The sequence below is a fragment of the Mus caroli genome, unplaced genomic scaffold (genome assembly GCF_978045245.1).
Source record: "Mus caroli unplaced genomic scaffold, Mus_caroli_1 scaffold_2, whole genome shotgun sequence".
Classification (NCBI taxonomy): Eukaryota; Metazoa; Chordata; class Mammalia; order Rodentia; family Muridae; genus Mus; species Mus caroli.
The window spans coordinates 104872047-104891596 of NW_028227257.1; positions in this window are offsets into that span (position 1 = coordinate 104872047).

Below are 19550 nucleotides of genomic sequence, written 5' to 3' on the forward strand. Positions count from 1 at the left end.
TAACTAAGGAAGTGAAAGATCTGTATAATAAAAACTTCAAGTCTCTGAAGAAAGAAATTATAGAAGATCTCAGAAGATGGAAAGATCTCCCATGCTCATGGATTGGCAGGATCAACATTGTAAAAATGGCTATCTTGCCAAAAGCAATCTACAGATTCAATGCAATCCCCATCAAAATTCCAAATCAATTCTTCAACGAATTAGAAAGTGCAATCTGCAAATTCATCTGGAATAACAAAAAACCTAGGATAGCAAAAACTCTTCTCAAGGATAAAAGAACCTCTGGTGGAATCACCATGCCGGACCTAAAGCTCTACTACAGAGCAATTGTGATAAAAACTGCATGGTACTGGTATAGTGACAGACAAATAGACCAATGGAATAGAATTGAAGACCCAGAAATGAACCCACACACCTATGGTCACTTGATCTTCGACAAGGGAGCTAAAAACATCCAGTGGAAGAAAGACAGCATTTTCAACAAATGGTGCTGGCACAACTGGTTGTTAACATGTAGAAGAATGCGAATCGATCCATTCCTATCTCCTTGTACTAAGGTCAAGTCTAAGTGGATCAAGGAACTTCACATAAAACCAGAGACACTGAAACTTATAGAGGAGAAAGTGGGGAAAAGCCTTGAAGATATGGGCACAGGGGAAAAATTCCTGAATAGAACAGTAATGGCTTGTGCTGTAAGATCGAGAATTGACAAGTGGGACCTCATGAAACTACAAAGCTTCTGCAAGGCTAAAGACACCATCAATAAGACAAAAAAACCACCAACAGATTGGGAAAGGATCTTCACCTATCCTAAATCAGATAAGGGACTAATATCCAATATATATAAAGAACTCAAGAAGGTGGACTCCAGAAAGTCAAATAACCCCATTAAAAAATGGGGCTCAGAACTGAACAAAGAATTCTCACCTGAGGAATACCGAATGGCAGAGAAGCACCTGAAAAAATGTTCAACATCCTTAATCATCAGGGAAATGCAAATCAAAACAACCCTGAGATTCCACCTCACACCAGTCAGAATGGCTAAGATCAAAAATTCAGGTGACAGCAGATGCTGGCGAGGATGTGGAGAAAGAGGAACACTCCTCCATTGTTGGTGGGATTGCAAGCTTGTACAACCACTCTGGAAATCAGTCTGGCGGTTCCTCAGAAAATTGGACATAGTACTACCGGAGGATCCAGCAATACCTCTCCTGGGCATATATCCAGAAGATGTCCCAACCGGTAAAAAGGACACATGCTCCACTATGTTCATAGCAGCCCTATTTATAATAGCCAGAAGCTGGAAAGAACCCAGATGTCCCTCAACAGAGGAATGGATACAGAAATTATGGTACATTTACACAATGGAGTATTACTCAGCTATTAAAAAGAATGAATTTATGAAATTCCTAGCCAAATGGATGGACCTGGAGGGCATCATCTTGAGTGAAGTAACACAATCACAAAAGAACTCACACAATATGTATTCATTGATAAGTGGATATTAGCCCAAAACTTAGGATACCCAAGATATAAGATACAATTTGATAAACGCATGAAACTCAAGAAGAATGAAGACCAAAGTGTGGACACTGTGCACCTTCTTAGAATTGGGAACAAAACACCCAGGGAAGGAGTTACAGAGACAAAGTTCGTAGCTGTGATGAAAGGATGGACCATTTAGAGACTGCTGTATCCAGGGATCCGTCCCATAATCAGCTTCTAAACGCTGACACCATTGCATACACTAGCAAGATTTTGCTGAAAGGACCCAAATATAGCTGTCTCTTGTGAGACGATGCCGGGGCCTAGCAAACACAGGAGTGGATGTTCACAGTCAGCTATTGGATGTATCACAGGGCTCCCAATGGAGAAGCTAGAGAAAGTACCCAAGGAGCTAAAGGGATCTGCAACCCTATAGTTGGAACAACATGATGTACTAACCAGAACCCTGGAGCTCTTGTCTCTAGCTGCATATGTATCGAAAGATGGCCTAGTCGGCCATCACTGGAAAGAGAGGCCCATTGGACTTGCAAACTTTATATGCCCCAATATAGGGGAATGCCAGGGCCAAAAGAATGGGAATGGGTGGGTAGGGAAGTTGGGGGCGCTATGGGGGACTTTTGGGATAGTATTGGAAATGTAATTGAGGAAAATATGTAATAAAAATATATATAAAAAAAAACAAAATGTCTCTCAATGCAATGCCATTTGCTGTGTATACACACACACACACACACACACACACACACCCTTGGAATATAATTCCTCTGAACATGACTTTCAAAATTCAGTCTCATTTAAAGGGGCACATTTGGAACAATTTTAATGTGGTTTTGGCTATGGATTCCCTACATCATGGGATCATGGATATTAATGATTCTAGAGTCCCCTTCTATTGAGGAAGTGTCTGCAGCCTTTGCCTCTGCTGTGCATGAGTTCACGTCTTCATCTTCCTGGATGACCTTGCTGATAAATGCAGGAACTGAAGTTGGATTTTCCTTACTGGTTTTATTTCTCTTCCAGTCTTCATCAATCAAGCAAGTCAAGCTCTCATGGTCAATGTTTGCACCCTCAAATTAAAAACAACAAAAAAGGGGGAGATGCTGGGTCTGGCCTGGCCTTGGTAGGGGTGGAATGACATGGTTCCTGCCCCTGGGACAGAGCCAGCAGGTGTGAGCCCCCACACGTGTTGGTGGCTGTTGTGGGCATGGGGCTTATTTGTATAATGTTGTACATAATTTTATATTCCTCCTTCTAGGAATGTCCTTCCTGTTAACGTTAATGACTCCATAGCAGATGTCGAGGGTGTGTCTGTCACCGTTTAGCAACATGGTGAACACTAGGACCTTCAGGACAGCCTTTAAGGCTGTGGAAAAGATGAGTTCGAAAATATATAATTTCTCGACTATGCAAAAATATAAGGATGCTCTGGGAGTTGTATAAGGAATGGAACAGATCTAAAGGAACAGAGACAGACACACTATGAGCCAGCTTGTCAGAAGGCAGGCAGATACAAATGCAAGGCAGATTCTTGAGTTCAAGGTCATCCTCGGACAGATTGAATTTAGGTCAGATGTGGTTAGAACGGTGTGATCCCAGGGCACTGTCCCACTCAGCTATCTTACTGTCTTGTGCTTATGCTTGCTGTCTCTCCCTAAGAGCCAAGGGGCTAAGGTCATGGAATGCTGATTCGTGGGATGGTCAAGAGGGAACCTGGAATAAATAACTAAATTGATATTGTGTGTGTGTGTGTATGTGTGTGTGTGTGTGTGTGTGTGTGAACTGGGTGTTTGGTTTGTATGAGATGAAACCAAAAGCACTTTCTTTAGAAATTTTCTCTAGTGAGCGCTGAGCTGTCTTGAGATCTCTGGAGAGCGAACACAGCTCCTCAAGAATTTTTTTCTTTTTTAAGCAGGATTTCTAATTTTAGTCGGAAAATCCATGGAGAATGAACACAGCTCTTTTAGAATTTTTTCCTAATAGGGTCGCTTATCTTGGTTGGAAATCCCAAGAATTACTTAGAGAGAAAAAACACAGCTCTTTTAGATTTTTTTTTCTGGCTTTCTGATTTGATCAGAAAACCCAAGAATTATTTTCAGAATTTTTCCAACAGGATTTATGACTTGGTCGGAAAAATCCAAGATTTTTTTTTTTACAGCAGCTTTTCTTTTCTTTTCTTTTTTTTTTTTTTGGTTTTTTGAGACAGGGTTTCTCTGTGTAGCCCTGGCTGTCCTGGAACTCCCTCTGTAGACCAGGCTGGCCTCGAACTCAGAAATCCACCTGCCTCTGCCTCCCGAGTGCTGGGATTAAAGGCGTGAGCCACCAACGCCCGGCTCTACAGCAGCTTTTCTGACTTTGGTCAGAAAACCCATGAGCCATCCAGAGAACTTTTAGAATATTTACTGCCAGAGAGAGTTTATCCACTAGAGAGAGCTATCTCAAGCAGAAAGTTAGCTGTCTCAATCACAGAGGTTTTTTAGAATAGCAAGAAAAAGTCTAAAGCAGAGCAGAAAACACACACACACACACACACACACACACACACACACACACACACACACACACACACACGTGGGAGCGGGTGAGGGAAAGAGAGAGGAGAGAGAGATAGAGAGTGAGGGGGGAGGGAGGGAGAGAGACAGAGAGAAAGTGTAGACTAAAAGCTGTCTCCTGTAAACTAGAGACAAGAACTGTCTACAGGGAGCCGTCTAGAGAGCTATCTACCCACTTTGGGGTCAAATGACCCTTTCACAGGGGTCGCCTAAGATCATCTGAAAACACAGATATTTATATTATAACTCATAACAGTAGCAAAATTACAGTTGCGAAGTAGCAACAACAGTACTTCTGTGGTGAGGGTCACCCCGACATGGAGAACTGTATTACAGGGCTGCAGCATTAGGAAGGTGGAGAACCACTGCTCTAGTGGCCAGAACACATTATTGTTCCAGCTTCCTGCCACTCCAGTCTTCCACTGAAAGTAGTCCATTCGAGCTGTATAGAAGTTCTCTTGAAATTTATAGAATTTGGGCCTGAGTGCCCACCTTAATCTAGCTGTCTGATGTTTTTATTTGTGAGTTCATTTTAATAAGTGATTTTTACCTAATTAAAAAAAAAGTAATCCATTTGAACTGCTTCTGTAATTACTCTCAAAGCTGATAGGGAATTCTCAACCCAGCTTCTGGGCCCACACCATGGGGTCTGAGACCTTTGCTTGTGACACTTCTCTCTGCCCATCACTGCAAGGGCTCCCTGCAATGTTGCTCAGTAAAGCTGCTCTCTCCCCTCCCACGCACACTCCCTGTCCTTTTGAACCCGAATCATCAGCACCATCATGCATGTCTCCCTCACTTCATGATTACCTCATCCGGAACCATCCGGAACAACTTCTAGAAGTTTCCAGGCGAGTAGCTCAGGCAGAGCAAGACTTTAAGTATAATTAAAAAAAAAAATGACTTCTGAAATTGCCCTTGAGTTTGGAATGGAAGTTTCCAAAGTAAGCTGGATAGTTAAAGGATCTTTCTCAACAGTCTGAAGCATTTTCCTGAAAGGCAAATGCTTTGTATTACTCTGACGTGGTATGATTTTATTTGTGTCTGAAATACCTTCCTGAAATGTGTAGAACTGAATAAAAACCTCTTTTAAGCGTGAGTTTATAAGAGTGTGTATAGGAGCCATCTTAGGATGTGCTGTGTGTTTGCTCTTTATTGTAACTGTTATGCTGCCGCTTTCTGACTGTCTACCGGCTCAGCTGAGGAGCACCGGCTCCCTAAACTGTCAGGATGTCAGCCACCAACTCCAGTTCCGTGCTCCTAGTGGAGGATTCCCCCAGCACAGTCTTTACTTTCTATTAGATCTAAGAGTTCCTTTTAGCCCCCACCAGCTCACAGAAAGCTGTTGAGGAATGGTTATTGCTATAATAAAGAAGTGCAATGGGCTGGAGTAAACCTCAAGGAAAATGTGTGTGTGTGAGTGTAGGAAGAAGAATGGGTCAGGGCAAACAAAAGACCTTGGATAACATAAGGTTTCTTATAAACGTCTCTGGAGCACATAGGATTATCCAAAACTACAGGTATGGAGGATGAACACGTCAAGGCTGGAGACCTCTCATGAATGGAGGGGAGTCAAGGAAAACTAAGCACAGGTTGCGGATAGTGGCCTTGGTGCTGATACAGGGATGGCACAGGCTTGCAAAGACACGGTACTCTGAACTCTCAGTTCAGGCCATTTCCGGCACCACCCCACCCACCTTCCATGCTGAGTGGCTTTCCAGAGCCCCTTTCTTTTCTACTCAGCACAAGTTACTTCGAATGTGCCCTAATAAATGAAATAGGGGATGAAATAGAGTTTTCATCTAGAGCTTTTCAAACAACGTTACCTACAGTTTTTTATAAAACAGGCCTAAATAAGCAGTATATTCATCAAATTCAAAATTCTTCCAAGCATTAAATCAATCCTGTCACGTCAGTGTGATTGCTGGTGGATGGATGGCTTGAACGCAGGGTGTAGCAGTGTGTAGTACACAGGGGCTTGCCATTGGAAGTATAACACCTGCTGGGAGCCCAGAAGGGCTGGGTTGGTATCCTTCTTTTAGAGCTCATGGTATTTACTATTTAGATTCTAAGTCTGTTGCTCTTTGTGAATTGTGTTGAATCGCACTATTTTAAGAGCATTTTAGTTTCTACAAACTTAATATCATAGTTAGAGTACTTCCACAACTCCGATATGCTGTCAAGAGCCAGGTCATGCCAAAGCTTACCACAGCTTAGTCTTCGTTGATTGGAGCAGAAGGAGCAGTATCTGGGCTTAACCTCATTGCCATAAATGAATGCATTGTTTAATTAGCAAATTGACTCATTAAATCCACATGGCATCTGGGACCCTGGCATTATTGATTGCTGAAACTTAAGTTGGAGTGAATTGAAAAGTCTGGCTTCACATATGCATAAAGTTGGCCATCAAGGGGAAGGCAGGTGTTGTGTTTATTTAAATATTTTCTGTTTTATTTTATTTGTATGGGTGTTTTGCCTGTATGTATGTGCTCCACATGTGTGCAGTGCCCTTGAAGGCCAGATGAGGGCATCATCTCATCCAGTCTCAGACAATTGTGGGCCACCATGTGGGTGCTTGGAACAGAACCTGGGACTGCTGGGAGAACAGCCAATGTTCTTAAAACACTGGACCATCTCACCATTCCCAAGATATGTGCATATTTTAGGGGAAGAGTGGTGAATTCTTACTAATCTATTTATTTTCTTTCACTGGTGGTAGTGGTTTAAATAAAACAATCCCAATAGGCTCATATATGTGAATGCTTAGTCACCAGAGGGCAAAATTCTTTGAGAGGATTACAAGGATAAGGAGGTATGGTATTGTTAGAGGAAGTGTGTCTCTGATAATGGGCTTTGAGGTTTCAAAAGCCAATTCCAATAGGGAACAAAATACCCATGAAAGGAGTTACAGAGACAAAGTTTGGAGCTAAGATGAAAGGATGGACTATCCAGAGACTACCCTACCTGGGGATCCATCCCATAATCTGCCACCAAATCCAGACACTATTGCATATGCCAGCAAGTTTTTGCTGAAGGGACCCTGATATAGCTGTCTCGTATGAGGCTATGCCAGTGCCTGGCAAATACAGAAGTGGATGCTCACAGTCATCTATAAGATGGAACACAGGGCCCCCAATGGAGAAGCTAGAGAAAGCACCCAAGGAGCTGAAGGCGTCTGCAACCCTATAGGTGGAACAACAATGTGAACTAACCAGTACCCCCGGAGCTCATGTCTCTAGCTGCATATGTAGCAGAAGATGGCCTAGTCAGCCATCATTGAGAAGAGAGGCCCCTTGGTCTTGCAAACTTTATATACCCCAGTACAGGGGAACACCAGGGCCAAGAAGTGGGAGTGAGTGGGTAGGGGAGTAGGGCGTGGGGAGGGTATAGGGAACTTTTGAGATAGCATTTGAAATGCAAATAAAGAAAATATCTAATAAAAAAAAGAACAACAACAACAAAAAGCCAATTCCAGACCAAGTTTCTTTCTCTTTGCTTGCAGATCAAGAAGTAGCTCTTAGCTTCTTCTTTAGAACTATGAGCGCCCGCTACTATGCTCCCCACCATGAGGATAATAGGCTAATATCTGAAACTGTAAGCCAGCGCCCTGATGAAATGCTTTCTTTTATAAATGTTGCCTTGGTCACAGTGTCTCTTTATAACAATGGAACAGCGACTAAGACATAAGGTCATTATGCTTGTGTGATGCTTGGGGCTTGCAAGTTTGTCTTGAAAACATGAAAAGTGGCTTCTTTAACATGACAAATTGAGTTATGTGTCTGCACAGAGCCATGTGTCAGGTTCTCTGTGTCTGTAGGAGAGATGTCTGCAGTAGTCATGTCTTTTAGGGATTCGCAACCCGAGAGGAGATGGGCAGTGAACACCATCAGCAACCACACCACCCACCCTCTTGGGATAACATTCTCTTCCGTCTGTTTCAAGTTTATTGTCTATCAAAGGACAGCAAATATGCCCTTCCAAGGGATTTTAATGTGCTGCATAGGTTTGGGTGAGCGAGTAGGCTTCACTATGGGACACTTCTACTAGTGCATTAGTCCATTGTGGAGATGTTCCCAGGGTTAGCTTGAAAGCTGTTCAAGGAGCCAACTGAATTAACAGGTTAACCTCAGAAGCATGCACTATCCAGGTTTGCTAGATCACCCACCTCACTTAGACACCAGAAGCAAGTGAGTTTCAATGGAAACAGGCAAGGAAGGGATTTTTCTCATTGAGAACTTGGTAGACAAAGAAATGAGTCGCTTTGGGAAACTCAGGAGATTTTCTTTCTAGTACAAAGTTCAGCTCTCTATTAGCTTGGTAACTAGACATAAAAGGATGAGGTAGAGCAGAATATCCTTTCTCACTTCCTCCCCTCCCCCTTCCTTTCTTTATCTCTATGAGACAGGAGTTTTTGATCTATCCCAGGCTGGCATAGAATTTGAACTATTTCTGCTTTAGTCTCCTGAGTGCTGGGGATATAGGGATGAACCACCATGCTCTAGGCAGTAAATGTTTTAAAAGCACAGCTTTGCCTGACAGAGGTCATGCACACCTGCATTTCCAGTACTCAGGAGGCAGAGGCAAGATATAATAGTGAGTTCGAGACCAGCCTTGGCTCTCATGAGACCCTGTCAGTGGGGGCGCATGCCTTTAATCCCAACACCCAGGCTGGCCGATCTCTGAGTTCAAGGTCAGCCTGGTCTACAGAGTGAGTTTCAAGACAGTCAGGGCTACACACTGAAACCTTGTCTTAAAAAACCCACCCACCCACCTACCCACCCACCCACCAACCCACCAACCAACCAAGCACCCAGCTTTTGTGTCACATGACTAGTTGTACCTACTTAGCTCTCACCAAGTAGTGAAAGTGGCCAAAGACAATATGTAAGTGAATGGGTCTGGTTGTTCTGATAGCCTTTATCATAGTACAGAGTGCAAGCTATGTTTGGCCTCTAGACTATGGTTTGTTGACCACTGAATGATGTTCAGCCTCTTCGCTTCAGGCATATTGAAGGTGATCACTAAGACGTAGAATCATCAGAAGCAATGGCACTTGTTGGGTCATCATTTTGTGTGAAGGTAGGTAGGACACTCTCCTGCACTGTGACAGCTGAGGAACTGACTCCGTGGCTGTGGCCTGCATTGCAGACAAGTGTTCATTCACTTTGCTGTCATGGAAGGACATTTTTTCCCTCCTTCTGCTTTTTAAATTCTGGTAAGACACTCATACAAAATAAAATTTCAGAAAAATACATATTTTTCTCTCAGAATGAGAAGTCTGATTGATGAAAAGCCTTGTGTGTGCGCTTTTTAACTCAAAGAATTAATTTGTTTCCCTCCTTAACACAGATGTAGCCTCCTTTCTTAGATGGGAGCCAGCAGGGAGGGAACCAGATGCCGTTTGTGTTAACACCAGGCAATCCACCATGACCACAGGCAGGATGCTGAGCACATTGCTGGCACGCAGGACCAGGACTGGCTGACTTATAAATCAACAAGGCTTTTGTAAATGTCTCATATACTATATAGCTCCTCCATTTATGGAACCTTTGACGTGTTTATTCTCTCTCTCTCTCTCTCTCTCTCTCTCTCTCTCTCTCTCCCCCCTCCCCCATGTTTACATTTGTTTATTATTCTGGCACTGCTTTCTAAGGTCAGAATTCTAATTGTTCTTGAACTGGGACACTAAATGAGCAGTCCTTATGTTGGTTGGACTTATGGAATAACACTGTCTCCCGGGCCTCACCAAAGAAGCATTAATTTTCTAAAGAGCCTGAGGAAGAATTGCATCCAGCACACAGCATTTATTTGTCTTTTAGAAATCTTTACTTAGCTACGTATAATTTTATTTCTGTAAATTCCTGTTTTTTTTTAAGTATTGGAAAAATTAGCAGATATATAGTTATTACAAACTTTTATGACAGTACCTGACAGCTTAGCAAATTTCCATTCTGATGTGTGTGTGTGTGTGTGTGTGTGTGTGTGTGTGTGTGTCTGTAAGCAAACCTTTTAGTTTTGGTCTTTTTTTTTTCATGTACAATGTGGGGACATTTTTAGAATCACAAATTTCAGAGAAAGGAATGGCTAGAGAATGGTTCTGGCCACAGGCCTGTAGTTCTACTTTATGCTATTTTGTTTTTACTGATAGGCCATCTGGAACTTGGATAAAAATGGTTTCCCAGGTCCCATAGCTCTGGTAGATTCAGAGGCTCATAGGGCTTTTACTCCAGTGTGGGATGAGCTTTCATGAGGACAGAAAGTTCAAGAAACTGGGGGGAGAGGGGAGGCCAGAGATGGGCACCAGACTCCAGGAAGAGCAGAGAAGAAGAGAGGATGAGGCATAACAGCGCTTATGTATGAAGAGGCAGAACAAAATCTATTGCTTTGTATGCTAACCCCCCAAAATTAATTAAAAATAGAGAGAGCAGAGGGGCCAGCAAGATGGATTAGTGAGTAAGAGGGGTGTGCCACCAAGACTGACAACCTGAGGTCAGTCGCCAGGATCCATACAAGAGAAGGAAGAAAACGGATGATGGCAGGTTTTCTTCTGGTCTTCATCTGTAAGCCATGATGTGCATGTCCCTCCCAGCTAGAAAGTTACAATTAATGAAGAAGAAAAAACAGTGTTTCTTGGGGAGAAGCAGGTAGTTCAGGCAGAGGCTGTGACATAGCGCACAGTAGGTGTTCTCACCCTCCCCGCTAGGTTCCAGAGATCACTCAGTGCTGTTCATGTAGAGTTGTAGTAGTGCCAGAAGCGAGGTGTAGCCACATGGCTTGTACATGGGGTCTGCTGCCCTGCATTTCCTTTGTCTTACTTCTCACTAGCCTAACCGCCACAGAGAAGCCTTCAATCCTGCCTATAGTCAGAAAGGAAGGCACAATAGGATGGCACTCATGGTCACGTGACTGCCATCACTGGGATGGGAGGATCACTCACATCTACTTCACTTAACACAGTTAAAGGTGAAGGAAGGCTCAGGCCATATACGGTAGATCAGATCTCGAAGCACAATAGCAAAATTGATTTAAATCAAATTCTCTTATTGATTTCTTCCTTTTTGTTTAAGTCTTTTAATGATGATATGTAAACAAAACCCCCTACAGGTTGTGACTCTTAGTAGCTTCACCTCTAAATGAGTCTGTGTTAGTTTTAACACATACTTATCAGATCAATGTGGTTGGTAAATATATTCCATAGTGGATTTTTTTTCTTCCAGTGGAAATCTGTTTTCTTTTTGCTATCAAGAAATACTTTATAGTATGAGATATGACTATAGGCCCATTCTCATGGACAAATATCTTAGCTTTGTTGTGGAGAGACACTGTATAAATCCTGGCTCTTTGACTGGATTCGCTGCCTTTGACAGGCTTGGGCTGACTTTGCAGCCTCTGTAAGCCTCCACTGTAGAAAGAGGGTACTGATGTCTGCCTCCGAGGTGTCCAGGAAACAAGTAAGATCGACTCTCCATGCTTCCTAGTAGTAGAAGGAACTTTAACTTCTCTAGGTCTTCATGTTTCCCTATCTATAAAACGTGGAGTTAAGGTGGTATCTACTACAGGAGGTGACTCTGAGGAATGAGTTAGTGCCCAGCAATCATGCCGTTTTTACATCTCCTCTACCTCATCTGTTTTCTTTCCCCCCACATTTCCTCCTCTTATCTTCTGTTTCTCTTCTCTTCTCTGAAAGATAAGAAGTGATCTGGAAAAGATGAACGAGTGAGTTCTTCCAGTTCCCCAGAAACAAGTGGCTGTAATACCGCAGTACGATAATCCTGAGAACAGAGCAAAACAAAACACAACACCCACTGCCAAGTCTGCCACAGAAAAGACAGATTCAGCTTAGTTCTGGTTTTGGCTTGGTCAGGGAAAACTCTGTATTCTTCAGGTTCTGCAGGACACAGAGTGGGAATTCAGGTGGTGAAGGATCCCTGTGGGTTGGTAATTACTGGAGCTGAGTGGAAGGACACAAATGTTTCTGTTTTGCATATTTGTAAGTTTGAGGTGGTATAGAAGGCTCATTAAGCAAATATATTAACAGTATGTTCAACCATGAGTGATGGGTTAGCTGAAATGACATATATTTTTATATTGTATTATATGTATACACTCATATAGTATATATTGAACTACTGGGATAAGTACTTTAGAGGTGGGGGTTATGAGGACAGACAAAGGTCAAACTGGCTTTGGAGTTTGGTTTTCCATGTGTTGTACATTTCTGGAATGTGACTGAGGACACTTGGAAGGTGCTCTATCAGTTTCTCCTGTGTGGATTCTGTCTAATTTACACAGCTAGCTCTTGGGAGGAGGGCTCTCTAGGATGCCTGTTGAGCCATCTGCAAATAATGAATGGGTCTAAATGAAGAAGAGAAGGTGAGGCCACCAGAATGTGATTCACACCTACAGCCACCTCACCCGAACACTTTCATATATCTATTTGTCCATCTGTCCATCCATCATCTATCTATCATCCTCTCTCTCTCTCTCTCTCTCTCTCTCTCTCTCTCTCTCTCTCTCTCTCTCATCTCAGAGTTGACTGATTTTAAAGAGGTTGCTACAGGAATCATTGAGAATCTGCATGGATTAGTCAGGGTGCACTAAGTGTCCTTAATCCATATTAAGGACACACTGTGAAATGGATCTGGGCACAATTAGTCTCAGAAGACTGTTAGAGCCACAGTTTTGTGGAGGAATCACTCATTTGCAAACTAAGAATGTCCCCATTAAAGACATCTGACAGAACTGGTGAGAACTGTCCTCAGGATTACTGCGGGGTTGAGCTGCAGTATACATATTGAAATCCCTGAGAACATATTGAAGCAGAGCAGAGCAGCAATGGCCTGTGGTACCCATAATCTTCACTTAAAGAGGCCCACAGTGCACATTTACATAGCAGACCATGCCCTGAGTTCAGTGGCAATGAGGTGTGGACCGAATCTCATTGAGAGCTACCAGCACACTCTCTCCCACCGTGTGATAGTAATAGCTCCAGGGGAATACTTACACACTCAGGATCTTGAAGTAACAAGCAGATGAAATGCATGCATTTTAGTCTTTACTTTCACGAGCTAGCTCCCCCCTTTTAATGTGTTCATTTCTATTGACATTAAATAAACGGAAGGGTCTCCCTTTCCTTGGAAATCTAACTCAGAATGAGAATTTCAATCCACTCCAACAATGCTGTTCAAAGTTGAGTCATGTTATAATATACTATATATCATATATTGTCAAATATTGCTTTGGTTTGCAGACATAATTAATATAAGCTACCCATTAATAGTTTGATATATGATCCAGGAACCTTTAATATAACAAAAGCCAACGAATATTTATCTCTAATGTGCTATAATCCTTTTTCACATCACAAAGCATTAACAAAGGGTATATTCTTTAATGTTACACTCCCATGGGTTTATGTGAACTTTTTTCTGGTTTAATTAGCTTATTCATTTTAATTAAAGCATAGCGCAACATTTACATGGTGTTTAATCTGAAAGTTAATCCTGTTTTCTTAAAAGATTAAGTGTAGTAATAAATATAAAATCATGGTGGCTGCTTCTCACAGGACCAGTACTTGGGAAGCACGAAAGGACTTCTGGAAATAGGAACAAACTGTTTCCAGTATTCTCTCCTGAAAACAGCACCACAGGATAGGTTTTTAACATTTTCCTAGAGATAAGCATGTTCACTTCCAACATTCTTCTTCAGTTCAGCTCCATCCGTCTTGGTTGCTGCAGCACTTTGTAAGGTCCCCTGTCTATTGACCTTTCCATCTCCCCTTGCAGCCCCCCGCCCCAAGTCCACTTGCATGTCATGGTCAGTGCATCTTGCAAACACACTCAGTTCCCTTGCTCTCTACATTCCAACAGACAACTCCTATGTTGGCTGAGATCAACCCTTCTTCTACCTTGCCTGTATCTACCCCAGGTCTCAATCTTTCCCATTATCATTCCAATATGCTTTGCCATCTTCCATGGAAAGAGTTCTCTCCAACTCTACCTTCCTACAACTGCCTCTCTCATGGCCAGTGATCTGAGGAAGTATGTGCTCATGTGCATTTCACTTGCTCTCACCTCACTTGTGTTTTTGACTGGTTCCAGCTGGGTCCCCCCACCTCTCTACAAGATTCATCTCACGAAGGTTGTTTGTGGTTGCAGATGTGATAGACACTTTTCAGTGTGCATCCTGTACTGTTTTGCGGTGACATTCATAAGAACTGTCACAGCTCCTACTTCTCTGACTTTTGGTTTTTTGGCTTTATCTTGGGCTCTTCCCCTTTGCAATCTAAAATCTAAGTAGGATACCTCAGAGCCAGTTCTGGACTCTCTTATCAATCTACTTTTGAAGAAAATACAGGTTTCCCCAATGTTCTCAAACTGTAAACAATACAAAACCATCAACAGAAAAATGGAGAGACAAAAACCTGTGCTATCTATACAATGAAATATTAACCAGCATCATAAAGAATAAGCTACAGAACCATGTAACACCCTGGATGAAGGAATCTCACATGCTTTACACTAAGTGATAGAAGACATGTACAAAGAGTACATGTGTACTGTATGAATCAGTTTATTTAAATTCTAGAAAATGAAAACTAACTTGGAGAAAAGCTTATCAGTAGTGCTTGAAACTGGGAAGAGGGAGGGACAGACTGTAGAGGAACACAGCAAACCTTTGAAGGGAGGAGATGTTCTGTATTTGTGTCCCCAGGATGGCTTCATAGGTGAGCTATCAGTCAAAGCTCAAAATTGAACACATTTAACGGATGCAATTTATTATACCTAAGTAAAGCTGATTAAAATCTGCATGCTGGCAATCCCCCCATTTACAACTGTAACAAAGAACTCTTATGAGTTTCAGACTGTGGGTCCAGCTCTTCACTTGATAAAGCCATTTTGCTATTTAAAAGGAATGTTCTGCTTAATAAGTCTAAAATGATTTCAAGACTTACTTCCCAGAGGAAAGTCTTCCTCTCCTTCAGTAAATTTCTGTCTCAAAGGGACTAAGAGATGTGACTAGGGAATTTAGGATATGGTGCTTTTTAAAGTTAGACTTTAGCTGACACCATTGCATACACTAGCAAGATTTTGCTGAAAGGACCCAGATATAGCTGTCTCTTGTGAGACAATGCCGGGGCCTAGCAAACACAGAAGTGGATGCTCACAGTCAGCTATTGGATGGATCACAGGGTCCCCAATGGAGGAGCTAGAGAAAGTACCCAAGGAGCTAAAGGGAACTGCAACCCCATAGGTGGATCATTATTATGAACTAACCAGTACCCCAGAGCTCTTGTCTCTAGCTGCATTTGTATCAAAAGATGGCCTAGTAGGCCATCACTGGAAAGAGAGGCCCATTGGACTTGCCAACTTTATATGCCCCAGTACAGGGGAATGCCAGGGCCAAGGGGTGGGGGTGGGTGGGTGGGGGACTGGGGGGGGAGTGTATTGGGGACTTTTTGGATAGCATTGGAAATGTAATTGAGGAAATTACCTAATTAAAAAAATAAAGTTAGACTTTAAAACTTGTTATTAAGTGTGCATGTCTATGTGTGCACATGTGTATATGCAAGTGCATGTGGGTACTTACAGAGCTCACAAGAGGAGACTGGATTCCATAGAAATGGAGCTATAGGTAGTTGCGAGCCTACCCATTGCGGATGCTGGGGATTGAGTAGTCCTCTGGAAAAGTAGCAAGTACTCCTACCTCCTGAGCTGTCTCTCCAGCCCAGGACACAGTGTTAAATAAAGCAGAGACTTGTTTGTGTATCATATGACAGTTTAGAGATGGATGGATGAGGTCTGGTGAGGTGACTATGTTGCTCCAACTCTTGAGATGCCAACTTCTAAGAAAGCTTCAATTCTTTTCACATCTCACCCAGAAGGGACAGTGGAAGGGTAACAGAAATGACTGTACCTTCCTTTCAGATCAAAACCTTGATGTTATAGGGCCATATTTCACATCATGGTAAATTGGGGACCACTGCATTAGCTATGTATTCAGCTGAATGTTTATTCTATAAGCTACAACTTAATTTCCATTGTAGAAAAGAAAGTTAATACCAAAGAGCTAAAGCTTTATCTAGGGTTCTCAGTGACTTGAGCAGATGTGTTCAGGCAGGTATTATGGTATTTTGAGACTCTGATATTTTACAGTGTTCACTGCATTTTTGCAGAGGTTGGAGGAGGTCATTTGCATAAAGCATGTCTTTCCAGCACAACTCAAGGCTGACTTAAGACAGCATGCATTGCCCTGTCCATTGCGCAGGAGAAGGTATCCACCAGAATAGTGGGGAGTATGGACGCCAAAGCCTTTAGAATGGATCATCTCTTCTCAGAGTGGTTCCTAGATTAGATCCTGTAGCTATGCTAAGTGGGCATCACTCTGGATTTGTATTCTCAGTTGTAATTTCGGAAGGTAGAGCTAGTTTATCAAATCTCCTGAAACACGAGGAGTTCCTTCATCTTCTTAGGAAGGAACATCCGGGTCTGGACAACCAGCCTTGGCAGAATTACGGCTGTCATTTTATTTCTAGAAAGCAATTTGTAGTTCTGAGGACTTCTACATTAGATCTCAACACTTAGCACTCACACAATCTTGAGTATAAAAATGGTTTGTCTGATGAATTCTATCCCCTGCAACATTTTGCAGTCACAGGTCAGGGTACCTCATAGCAGTGTTATGCCGGAATGGCGGCTTCTCCCTCTTAAAGATGAGCAGAATGAGATTGAATAAACGAAGTCATTTTCAATTGTCTGACTTCAAGGAAGCCTCAGTTATTCTCTCAGAAGGAAGGAACAGAACAATTTATGTCTCCTATTCTGATGCCACTGGAAACTGGAGTACAGAAACTTGGGTCAGCCAGCGCCAGATTTCTGTGTTTTGGGCTGCTTGTTCTTGGAAGCTGTGAGCTACAAAAGAAAATACAACTCCTCAGGAGATCAAGCTGGCCAGAGTGTAGCCATCTGCTCTGTTGGCACGGACTGATAAAGGCTGACTTCATAAATAATGGAGATGGGGAAGACATGCCATTGCTGGCAGGGGCACATTAAGACAGACGTCTAAGCTGTTAGCATCTTAAAGTCTTCAGGACAGCTATAGTAAAAACCATACATCTTGATGTACAATGTCTTGGTAGCAAGACAGCACCAGTTGTGGAAGGATATCCCTCTGGTCAGCATCCCCAATAGGTGCCATTTTTAAGATCGACGGTAGAGCAATAGACACGACAGTAGAGTGGCAAGTTAGGAAGGCACAAGAATCACTGCACGTATACCTTTAACTACAGTAGTCATGGTCTTCAAGATGAAAGTAGGGTGATAGTTGACAGCAGGCTACGGAGGGTTTTAGTGCATGAGGGACTAGGCTTGTAGGGAAGGCTCTCCTTAAAAGTGACATCTCTAGTAAGCCCTATAGGTTTTTATAACATCATATAGACAGCTCGGGAACAGCGTCTTCACTTTAGGTGTCCATCCTCCTTTATGTAGCCATATGCTTCAAGGGAAGTTGAAACTGAGTCCTGATTGGTCTGGGTTCATCATAACGGCCTTACTCCCTTGGCATTGACTGTTTCAGGATCGTGTTAAGTTATTTAGGGCATGCATTACAGATCTTCTCCAAATGAGAGAGGAATATGCTAGGAAACTATTGGGGAAATTTCCTCAGTTTTTATAATATAAAAGGTGATCTCTTTTGCATCTGAATGTTGTCATGGTTTGTGACTGTGTGTGCAGCTCATTTGACAAATGGAACTCATTAAAGACAGAGAAAAAGGATGTACTAGGGAGACAGCTCTGAAGATCCTGCGCATGCCCAGGGACCCGAGTTTGAGTCTACAGAACTCATGTAAAAAAGTGGGACCATGCTGTTTCTGTCACAGCAGTTAGGGGTGGGGCATTGTGGGGAGAATATGGGAGACCCCTAGGGCTTGTTGGCACTCAGTCTAGAAGAATCAGTAAGCTCCATTTTCAATTTTCCCTGTCTCAATAAATAAATAAATAAATAAATAAATAAATAAATAAAGGTCTAAAGGCTGCTGAAATGGTTCAACTGGCTCAGGTGCTGGCTACCAAGACTAATGGCTTGAGTTGGAGCCTTGGAACCCACATAGTGGTCTGTAGCAGGAATAAAATGAACCAAGACTGACTTAGTTCTTTGATTTCATTGGCTTCCAGAATTAGTCTCGTTTCTCCTTTGTTAGTGTCTCAGGGGTGTTTGTTCTGGGTTCCCTGTCCATTGGAGCTGACTGAACATCACCCATCCTCCTTAGCAACTGGATTGCATCTTCAGCATTTAACTATTTTGGGTGATTTGGAGAGTAGCCATGACAACGTGTTTGCCACAGTGAATCTGAAGATTGTCCAACTCTTTGGTCTAGAGCTCTTCGGGAGATTTTGAGAATTCCAAAAGATTGGAATCTGAAATGCAAAGACTTGTGCAGAAGAGACCCCAGGTGAGCCCAGCAGCGGAGAGTCCAAAATATAGCTGTTGGCTGTGAGTGTTCTGACAAGCTAACTTCACTCTGGGAGGTAACCTGCTCTGGATGGCTGCCTGCAAGAGCCAGACCCACCCTCCCAATGTAGCATGGTGTTTAGGAGCTCGGGCTTTGGAGACAGGAATCAGTTAGCATGCTATTCAACTTCTCCAAGCTATATGTTTCTCATTTGTAAGGTAAACAGTAAGGAAAACAGTACTTAACATAGAGGAATGCTGTGATGACTCTGCGAGTGCCCCATGATGAATGTTCAGCACTGTGCAGTGCTCACGTGAAAATAACGATGACTTAAAATCACTATCACTTTAACCGCTGCTGTTAGAGAGCTCAGCCCTGATCTGCCTATGAATGCCACACAGAGGATGCCATCAGAAGACTCTTTGCCCTTGTTGGGGATAACTCAATGCCACAAGACAACACTAACTGAATGTTGCCCCAGGCACCTTGCTTAAGGAAAGGCACCAGAGAGCTTAAGGAAAAAATGGACACACACACACACACACACACACACACACACACACAAATGAAACCAGAGAAACCTCAAACACCACGGTTTTTAACTAGTTTGATTTTTACCATGGGCATTTATTTCATATAGCCAGGTCTAATTTGAGAATATGGCTGTGATTCTTAGTCTGATTCTTAATGTTTTTTTTTTAAAAAATGTTGCCTTGCAAAGGGAGGGCTTGATGGTTTGGTCTGTGGTCGTTGCTAAGTTAAGTAGCTCGGTCTGTAGATCCGTGACAGGTGCCTCACATTCAGAGAGAATAGTTTTGTTTTGGAAAAGTGTGTGTAGAACCTTCTGGGATGTCTCCGGTGTGAGCACGGCCCCGAGAAAGCCCGGTTTGCAAAGCCGGTTATTTATTTTACTTCTGCCAGATTATTGAAAGTTTGCCTGCTGAACACTCCCCGGAATAAAAATGACTTATCCTCAGGCTTCCCCTGCCTCTGATCCTGCAGCAGGACGGTGTGTTTTTCCTAATGATGCAGAATCTCTCGTT